We start from the raw sequence: 10,712 nt of genomic DNA, 5'->3' as shown, positions 1-10,712 counted from the left end.
CTCCCGCCTCCGCCCAGCCGTGCGGGCTCGCGCCCCGGGTATAAATTCTGCGGCTAGCCCGCCGCGGCAGCAGGTGGTCGGAGACAGCGGCGTCCTGGGTTTGTGGATCTCCGTGGGTTCCAAGCCCGCGCGGCTCATGTCCTCCTTACTCCTCCGTTCTGAGCCGGGGCCGGGCGGGGCAGGAGGTCGGGAGGCCCGGAGGCCGGGGCCAGGACCAGGGCCGCGTCGCGGCGTCTTCGCCTTGCGCGCTCTCGGTCCCCGGCTTCGCTCCGCCGGACTGAGCGCGCTCCGTAATCGATGACTCTATCCATCTTCCTCCTCCTCTTCTCCCCTGGCCAATTCCTTTCCCGCCGGCACTTCCCAGCCCCTACTCTCTCTCGCCCGCATCTGGCTGAGGCTGGGCCAGGGACAGCCCGTACTCGGCCCGGAACGCGAGAGTCACGCGGCGGGCGGCGGCGGCGGCCCGGGCTGGGGAAGGCGGCTAGGGGCAGCGCGCGGAGGTAACTGGACGCAGGCCCCCCGCGCGCGTCCCCGCAGACCGCGGCCTGCAGCCGGAGTCCGCACTTGCCTCCTGCCCCGCAGAGCAGGGGACCCAAGCCTCCCGGCGGGGGAGCCTCCCCGGCCGCCCTGCCACCGGTCGTCCGGCTCGGCCCTGTCTTAGGTCCCCAGAGCCCGCTCTGCCTCTCCGGCTGCCACCGCGGGTGCTTTGAACCATCCCCGACCTCATGCGTGCAGGGCGGCAGTGAGCACACGCACGCCCGGGCTAACCAGCGAAAGGGCTTGCGATGCTTACTGTATTTACGAGATGCATAGACAGGTAGAGAGATAAACGCTTAAAACAAATTCTCAACGCGAGTTTCTGGCGGAAATACAACAGAAGGCCCAACGCTGGGACGAGGTCTCCTCTGAGCCTCCATCAGGCTCGCTCGACGCCTCCGGGCTGCAGGCGCGGGAAGCCCACCCCGTCTGCCCCAAGACCCAGCCGCTCTCCTGCCCCTAACCCCCACAGCATTTCCTTCCAGAAATGCAGACGTAAGCGTCCTTCCAGCCTAGTGGGGTTCAGCTTAGGCGGGAATCTCCAAACAAGGGACACCTGCTCACCTTTCAGGGTTGGTAAGGGAGGAGCATGGGGCGGGGGAGAATGGCCTGGTCGTCTGCGCTGCTTAGAATTTGCCTCCAATGAGGTCGCAGTGACTTCTGTGTGTCCTGGTACTGGGTTGGCATCGTCTCTTCCCTTGTTTACCTGTGAGGTGACTCTTGTGGACGAGACAATATACGCAAGAAGAAAAGAGCAAAAGAACCCAGTGACATTTTTAGTGTTTACCAAAATGTGTTCTATAGAAATATAACTAGTAAGCAAACACAGGGAAATGCCAGCCTCATTTGCAGTGAAAAACATGAAAGACAAAACAACACGTGCACACGTTTTTCTGTTTGTGATTATGACCGACGCGGGGGAGGGGCATCCTAGAGTTCAGGACTGGCGAAAGGACTTGGACACTGGTACTCTCACCAATACTGCTGGGTGCTTATACTCTTAATATCCGTTTGGAAAGAAATTCGGCAATATGTATCAAACTCATAAATTTTTCATACCCTTTAGTTTATGTAGTACTTTTGAGTGTCTATTCCACGGAAATAATCTAGAATTTTTTTACAAAAGTTTCATGCATGAAGATGTTTGTTACAGCATTATGTTTTGGAGAAAAATAACCTAAATAGTCAACAAAAGAACAGTGGCTTAGGGAATAGATTCAGTTGTTTGTTAGTACGTTATAGAATCATAGAAACCAATTATGAAACCCAATAACATGAGGATGCTTGTGAAATACTAATTTTTTAAAAAGCACAATGCAATAGCATAGGATTATGAATGTGTAAAAATCTTAGTGAAATGTAAGGGCAATGATAATACCCATTGTTGGTTAGGCTGTGGGGAAATTAGAAAACAATTTTCTGGTGGGGATTGTAAAGAGGGGAAATGTCTTCTCAGGACATTTTGGCTACAAATGTGATGGATTTGACCCAATCGCTATAGAAATTTATCCAAAGAAAATAATCAAGAATGTTTGTAAAGATGTAGTTACAAGGATGTTTATAATGTTTTTAAAAGGGAAAACCTAAAAATCTAACAATAGGGGATAGTGAATAAGTTACACTAAAGTATTAAGTTAAATGGAATGTTATGAAGTCTTAGAAATAATACAACAGAAGAATGTTTAATAATATAGAAAAGGGTTTGAGATTTATTAGGAAATGTGAAAAAAGAATATGAAGCAGTATGAACTTCAGGAACTTTTTTTAAAAAAAAGCATGAACACCGTACACTTAAAAATGGTAAAGATGGTAAATTATACATATATTTACCTCAATAAAAAATTGTCTAAAGTGGGAGGAGTAAAAAAAATGCCAAAGTGTACAAGTGGTTATCTGTACAGTGGATATTGTATTTTATTCTCTTTGCTTTTTTCAGTTTTCTCAATGAGCACATTATTTTATAAAGCAGAAAAAACTAATAAAATGCTTTTAAAAAATCAGAGAAAAGGTAAGATATCAAAATACTATTCAAAAGAATATTAGGAAAAAGGTATATTAGGGAGATACATTATGGAATTTTCCCTTTTTCTCTTTTCCAGATTTTCTGTAAAGTGATTATTTTTCAGTAATATTAGTAAAAGATAACATTCATATGCAGTGAATGTAAAGCATATATACTAGTTACTTTTATAATTTAAAATTATGTTTTAAAAATGCTCTCTGCAGCTCCTGCTTCCCTGATTTGAACCTGCTGGGGTCCTGCCATTTTCCCATTGCATGTCACTAGCCTGTCACTAGGTGAGGAACAGCCTTACTATGGTGGGGACTTTTCTCTGCCCAAGACTGATTCAGAGAATACCACTTTCACCTGTGTCGCTTGGCAGACAAGCCCAAGAAAGTCAGCTTAGCTCTCAGTTCTTGCACCTGTAAGCAGCAGCTCCAATATACCTTGCACCCCCATGCGCGCACACACAGTGCAGCTCAGCCAATAAATGCCCTTTCCACATTATGAGGCTTTTTTTCTTTTCTTTGGAGATGGAGTCTCGCTCTGTCACCCAGGCTGGAGTGCAGTGGCATGATCTCGGCTCACTGCAAGCTCCCGGGTTCACACTATTCTCCTGCCTCAGCCTCCCCAGTAGCTGGGACTACAGGTGCGCGCCACCACGCCCAGCTAATTTTTGTATTTTTAGTAGAGACGAGGTCTCACCATGTTGGTCATCTCATGACCCCGTGATCTGCCCACCTCGGCCTCCCAAAGTGCTGGTATTATAGGCATGAGCCACCGCGCCCAGCCATTCTGAGGCTTTTCTAAATGCATTTGCCTCTTGTATGAGCTGGGTCCCATTTCCGAGGTCCTCCAATAACATCTATACCAGCCGAGACATTTCACTTCCCCTGGGACCTCAGCTTTCCCATCTGCAAATGAGGAACCCCTAGCAAAAAGCTTTCCTTAAACAGATTCTAGTGCCTACTGCTGTTGATGGTAATAATAATAACATAATAGCATATGGTAGTAATGATAACAACTAATATTTATTGAAAGTTTGCAACTGTACCAGGCACCAAGGCAAATGCTTCTAGCTACATAATTCTGCCTATTCTTCATGAGGAACTGATGCATGGTATTATCATAGCTACTTGGTGGATGAAAAAACCGAGGCTAGCAGGGGCTAAGCTGTTTTCTACCCCCAGAGAATGGGAGAATGGCTGAATCCCACAGAAGTCCAATAATCTCTACTATGGAATGGCCCAGAAAGATCCTTGGGGTGGGACTCAGTTTGAATTAAAATCCCTGAGCTGACTCAGCAGGGTTTTTCTCACCACAGTGCACCCAGGGCTAGCAGGTGACCTCCCAGGAATGTTCCTCAGAGCCAGCTAGATCCCTTTGGGCCAGGACCTGGTTGGAGGGTGAGCACTGGAGGATGGGCCGGCGGTGGGGTGATGTGGCTTTCTTCAGGTCTAAGTTCTGTCAGAGAAGTTGAACAATAGCCAGTACAAAGTATCCAGTACTTGCTAGACATTTATACACTCCATTTCTGGAAACCAAACCCAACATGTCGGGGGATCTAATTAAGAGGCAAGACACTCAGTTTAGGAAAATGATTATAGCTTACATTTGTCTAGCATTTTACATTTTACAAAGTTCCTCCACATATTTTATCTCATTTTATCTTCATAATTATGCCCGGGCTTGGGTATGATTATCAGGAACAGAGAGGTTAAGTGGTTTGCCCAAGGTCACACAGCTAATAAATTGCAACAGCAACTGGAAATTAAATCCAGTCTTTTGACTCCCAATCTGGTGCTCTTTCCACTCGGCACAGCAGTCTAATGTGTCTTCTAACCCCTCCATTTTAAGAGCTTCACAGAGTAGGCAAGTTCACTTTCACATGCCAGGAATCCTAAACCCCAGGCTCTTTCTCCACTGAGGGACGAATCTCACTGCCCCTGCTCCCCTCCCTGTCATCCCAGCTCTAATCATCTTCTCCTCATCCTCATTCCTCTCAAAGCCCCTTTCATCATTTGCATTTTGAAACTGTTTCCTTAATTATTCTCCTGCTGTTGGAAACCTGCTCTCCCCGGGCTCCGTGGCATCCTTTGATTTATCTCTGTCTGGATAACAGCTCCCCAATTCTCCTTGGGGAATTCAATTTTCATTCATTTTTCTGCTGGGCTAGATTGATATAGACCCTCTGCCCTGGTCCATATTACTCATCCCAGCAGAGAGAACCAGGGAGACCAACCCTTAGCCTGGCCCCTGGGGAGCCACTGTCTTGTTCAGGGAGCCACAAGGAGTTCTCCAATAAAAGGACAGGGGCCTTTGCTCTTCTCCATCTGTCCACCCAGTCCTTCCAGTCATTTGTCACAGGGCCTTTCATGGGCCCACCACTTTGTCATTTGTCTCCTTCTCTTCCCAGAACCTTGCAGGGATCTCTCCCCACCAGGATGCTGATCATAAGGCCGTCACTGCTCATCTTAAACCTGCCCTGTGTCCTTGACACAGGAATTTGAGGGATATGGAAAAGAGATGGTCCTGTACTTGGCCATCTAACTCTCAAGATAAGATTCTGTCTCTGTTAGTGTCTAAGAAACAGGACAAGAAAAGGGCACTGGAATCCTTAGAGGAAGACAGAAAGTAACAATGGCTCACACTTACATTGCCAGCCCTGTTCTAATGCTGCATGTATATTCCTCATGAAACCCCCACAAATCCTTAGAGGCAGGTACTATCATTATCCCCATTCTACAGATGAGGAAAATGAGGCACAGAGAGGTCAAGTAATGTGCCCAAGGTTCACAGGTGGTAAGCAGCAGAGCCAGGATATGGTCACAGGTAGTTTGGCCCTATCCTTGCCAGCATCACCAGCATCATCAAATAATCCTTATTTAAGGGTTCTTGGGCATGGCCAGGTGAGTGATCCATGCAGAGTACATGACCCAGCAAGGCCAAGTCCTCTGAGCCCATCTCTGAAGCCATCACATCCCATGGCTGTGTGTATGGGGGAGCTGGGGAGTTTAGTCTTGTTTCAATTTCGGAGTTAATCCTCTCTATCTCTCAAAAGTCTATAGTACCGACTGGGCATGGTGGCTCATGCCTGTTATCCCAGCACTTTGGGAGGCCAAGGCAGGCAGATCACCTGAGGTCAGGAGTTTGAGATCAACTTGGCCAACACGGTGAAACCCTGCCTCTACTAAAAATACAAAAATTAGCCAGGCGCGGTGGCAGGTGCCTGTAATCCCAGCTACCAAGGAGGCTGAGGCAGCAGAATCGCTTGAACCCGGGAGGTGGAGGTAGCAGTGAGCTGAGATCGTGGCACTGCACTCCAGCCTGGGTGACAGAGTGAGACCATGTCTCAAAAGAAAAAAAAAAAAAGTCTACCTAGATCATTCCTTAATTCGTGCATTCATTGGGCATCTGTTGTATGCCAGCTCCATGACAGGCCCTGAAAGGCAATGACCTGGAGTGCCAAGTGCAGACAGTTCACAGCTTACTTTGCTCCAGGACTGGCAAAATTCCCATAAAATTATGTCAGCAAAATTCTCCAGATGCCTCTGTCTTCCTTGTGTTGGGAAGGGGTTGGAGAACTGGGTTAACAAATGTTTGGGGTCTGGGCTTAGATGACCTGCATTCAAATCTCAACTTGGATACATTCTGTCAAGTTCCTTTTCTGCTTTCCCTAAGGTCACTTGGGAATTCAAATCCCAACTTGGATACATTCTGTCAAGTTCCTTTTCTGCTTTCCCTAAGGTCACATAGCTAATAAGTTGTAGTGTCAGCTGGAAATTAAATCCAGTCTTTTGACTAAATGGAGTTAACGATAGCACTCTACTCACAGACTGTTACCTAGTCAGCATCACGATTATACCCTCTGCAAAATTTGTTGTTTTTTTTTCTTTTCCTTGTTTTACATGTATAGGGGAAACTAAGGTACAAGAAACTCTCTTGGGTGTTCTTAAGTGAAGACTAGACTTTGGGAGCTCTTCTTTCTTAAGCATGCAGTTGGGATAGAGAGAGCCCCATGGCCATGGACTGTTCTTGGTTTTCTCCTTTTTGCACATGGAGGAAACCTGCTCTTTCAATTCTGCCACAGGCTGAGGTCAATGTGCCAGAGTTACTTCTTGGGTGAAATTTTAACTGTCTTGTGAAAAGCTCCACTCTGTCATGGCAACAGACACCTTGCTTGTACCAAGCAAAGGGGACAGGAAGATATAGCTGGGTTGGTTCTGTATCTTTCCTTCGGAAGCTGTTCTGCCCACACTACCTTGCACCTATGTTCTCTTTGTTTTTGTTTTCTGATTTGACTTAATCTCCAAATTTATGTAAAGAAGGAGCCTAGATTCCAGATGCTACACAACTGATACCTTCCCCGCTACCCCCTTTCCTCATCTTCCCTCCAGGATTCAGTGGCATCTCAAATGCAAGAATGGTCTTAGTGACCAACATTTTTATAGTGCTTGACAGTTTACTAGGTGCCTTTCCACACCCTTCTCACCGAAGCCTCGCAAGGCAGGGAGATCACGTCATACTCCAACCACTTTCTAGATGAGGAAACCGAAGCACAGAAAGGTCGCGCTGTCTGGGCTTGACCTAGGGCTCTGTCTCAGAGCTTCTAACTAGATGATAATTTCTCAGCTCTTTAAGAGGACGCTAGAAATGGTAAGGAGAAGGGGTGGAAAGTCCAGCCTGGCTCCATTTTATTTATTTATTTATTTATTTTTGAGACGGAGTCTTGCTCTGTCGCCCAGGCTGGAGTGCAGTGGCCGGATCTCAGCTCACTGCAAGCTCTGCCTCCCAGGTTTAGGCCATTCTCCTGCCTCAGCCTCCCAGGTAGCTGGGACTACAGGCGCCCGCCACCTCGCCCGGCTAGTTTTTTGTATTTTTTTAGTAGAGACGGGGTTTCACCGTGTTAGCCAGGATGGTCTCGATCTCCTGACCTCGTGCCTCCCAAAGTGCTGGGATTACAGGCTTGAGCCACCGTGCCCGGCCCTGGCTCCATTTTAAATAGCTGCAGGTGTCAAAGCTAATCTATAAAACAACCCCGTCCTTGTCTTGGCGAAAGATTTTTACTGGAGGAGCCTAACTCAGCAGTTTCCCTTCAGGAACTGACTTATAACCGAAACATGTCAATGTGTTCGATGTGGGCAGAGGGAACGGGAAGAAGGCCCGGGAAGTGTGTGTGAGGACAGGCAGTGAGGCAGGGGCCAGACTCCCGATGCTGGAACCAGACAGACTTCAGTGTGGGTTCCAGCCATGCTGCCTGCTGGGTGTGACCCCCTGTGAGCCTCCATTTACTTATTTGTGTAACGGGATAGTGACAGTTCCTACCTAATACCATTGGCAAAGGAGAAATAAAGCCTTTAGCACAAGGCCTGGCGCAAGCAAGCCCCCATAATTGTGATGCTGTTTATTGTCCAAGAACAGGGGATTCCCTGCTTGGCCTCTTCTCACTTCTTACATTCTGGCTCACTATGAAGAGCTTTCCACTGGTCATCAAACCTTTCTGCGTGAAAACACTGACCTGCAGAAAAGGGACCAGGTCACTAGAACTGTGGCCACTTTTGGTGGTCAACGAGGAAATATTGAGAGCTTTGGGGGCAAAGGATTTCCACCCAGACCTGACCCGAGGAGGTACTCTGCAGAAAACATAAACCCTGGCTCTAATCTACCTCTGAGTTTTATGTCTATGAGAAGTTACACCCTGGGAGCCTCCATTTTCCTGTGTTTAAATGGGGGTGATACTCCCATAATTATCCTGAGAAGAGGCTGTTGGGGGATCAGGAGATCCCACAGGCAAAGCTCCTAAGGCAAATGCTCCACGAATATTCCTTCTACTACCGGGCCCTTCACTGAGCTCCTCAGACTATCCTATGCATATCATCACCAGGGTGCTGTTCAAATGCAGGCTCTGACTCCGTGTGTCTGGGGCCTAGGATTCTGCATTTCTGAGGAGTCTCCCAGGGATGCTGATGCTGCTGGCCTCTGGACCTCAGGGTGTGTGGGGACACTCCAGAACTCCACTGCCCAGAAAGCAGCTGCTAGCTGCATGTAGCAGGTGACCACTGAAATGTGGCTGTGAGAATTGAGATGGGCTGTAAATTAAATTATGTACTAGATTTTGAAGGCTTAATACAAAGAAAAGAATGTTAAATATCTCATTAAGATATTTTTGAATTGTATCATATGTAGAAATGATAATCGTTTAAACATATTGGGTTAAATCTATCGTTCACATTAATTTCACTTGTTTCTTATTTGAGCGTGGCTACTAGAATATTTAAAATTACATAAATGGCAACCAGGCACTGTGGCTCACACCTGTAATCCCAGCACTTTAGGAGGCCGAGGCAGGCGGATCACCAGGTCAGGAGATCGAGACCATCCTGGCTAACATGGTGAAACCCCTTCTCTACTACAAAAAAAAAAAAAATTACAAAAAATTAGCTAGTCGCGGTAGTGGACGTCTGCAGTCCCAGCTACTCGGGAGGCTGAGGCAGGAGAATGGCGTGAACCCGGAAGGCGGAGCTTGCAGTGAGCTGAGATCGCGCCACTGCACTCCAGCCTGCGCGACACAGTGAGACTCCGCCTCAAAAAAAATAAAAATAATATAAAAATAAATAACTATTATATAAGTGGCTGACATTATATTTCCATTGGGCAATGCTGTTCTAGGGTGCTCTGACTTATATGGTACTTTTTAAGAAAATGGATTCGGGGTACCTGTGTAAGTTTGTTATATGGGTGTAGTGTGTAATGCCGGGGTTTGGGCTTCTAGTGAACCCATCGCCCTAATAGTGAACATCCTATCCAGTAGGTAGTTTTTCCCCCCGTTGTGCCCTCCCTCCTACCCCATTTTGGAGTCCCCACTCAGGTGTATGGTACTGTCCACACACACGCACACATACACAGAGAAGTCTCCTTTCCTCCTAGCCCCTAGCACAGCTCCTGGTACCAAGTAAGGGCCTAATGAAAACTGCCAGGTGGAGGAACGGAAGGCTGCCCACAGACGGAGCCACATGAGCAATGGGCCCACCCCACACTGAGGAGGAGATGTCAGCTGCACAGGTGGGAGCTGAGCAGGTGGCTGTGCCTGAAGAATGACAATCTCCCTCTTGCAGTTGACCCTGACCTGCCACCCACCCATTCTCTGTCATCCTCCGCCCCACACTCTGCTTTTTTCAAGACTGTGGTGGCAAAGAAAAAGGAATTCCAGTGCTCCCTCCCCAGGTTTTGCCAGATAAGAGGACAGGGCTGGAGAGGGATGCGTCATGGGATTGCCCGAAGCCCTGGAACACTGCATCCTGTAGGCTTCCGGCTAACCAGGAAAGCCACCCAGGCTGAACCCATGGGCCTCATCCGTTTCCTCTGCTCCCTTCCCACAGTTCACATCACCTCCTCAGCTTCTCTTTGGGGTCCTCGCCCCACCTCTGCCTGGGAGAAGCTCATGACCACAGGGTACAGGCCAGACATGAACCTGCACAGCCCTCCCTGAGCCGCTATCACCCAGGAGAAGCTGCAAGCGGCCCAGAGGAGTTTCACAGAAAGAGCTGGAGTGCGGCATCTGAAGATGCCCCGCCTCCCACCCGGAAAGAACGTACACCCCGAGCCTGGACCCCCACAGCGGCCCCGCCTCCCACCCGGAAAGAACGTGCACCCAGAGCCTGGACCCCCACGGCGGCCCCGCCTCCCACCCGGAAAGAACGTGCACCCAGAGCCTGGACCCCCACGGCGGCCTGCTCCCAGTGACCAGGTCAGGAGAGGCCCTGGTGAGTCAGGAGGGGGCCCAGGGCGCTCGAGAGCTGGGCTGCACCCCAAACCGCAGGGCTCTGAGTGGATCTCGGCCCCTCCACAGAGGCCCCTGCTTGTGTGTCCACGTGGCCCACACCCTCCCACCTCAGTGTCGCCCACCCCTCCTTCTGACCAGTCCCCTTCAGTAAGGACAGCGCACTAAGCAGGACAAAGAGAATTCTCAAAGCATGTGCACTTACCAGAGGTCAGGGAAAGACTCTGCCTTCACCGTGAGGGTTTGGAGGAGGAACAGCCTGGGAGCAGAGATCCTGGCAGGGCCCAGGGCTCTAGAGAAATCAGGGCATCTGTGGGTGGGGGTAGCCTCCCTGTGGGGAGGAACCTGGAGAAGGGGTGCCCTGGGTGGGCCGGGGCGTTCCCCAGGAGGAGG

This window comes from Colobus angolensis, unplaced genomic scaffold, assembly GCF_000951035.1.
Source record: "Colobus angolensis palliatus isolate OR3802 unplaced genomic scaffold, Cang.pa_1.0 Scaffold315, whole genome shotgun sequence".
In the NCBI taxonomy this organism is placed as follows: Eukaryota; Metazoa; Chordata; class Mammalia; order Primates; family Cercopithecidae; genus Colobus; species Colobus angolensis.
This window is presented reverse-complemented; position numbering follows the sequence as displayed.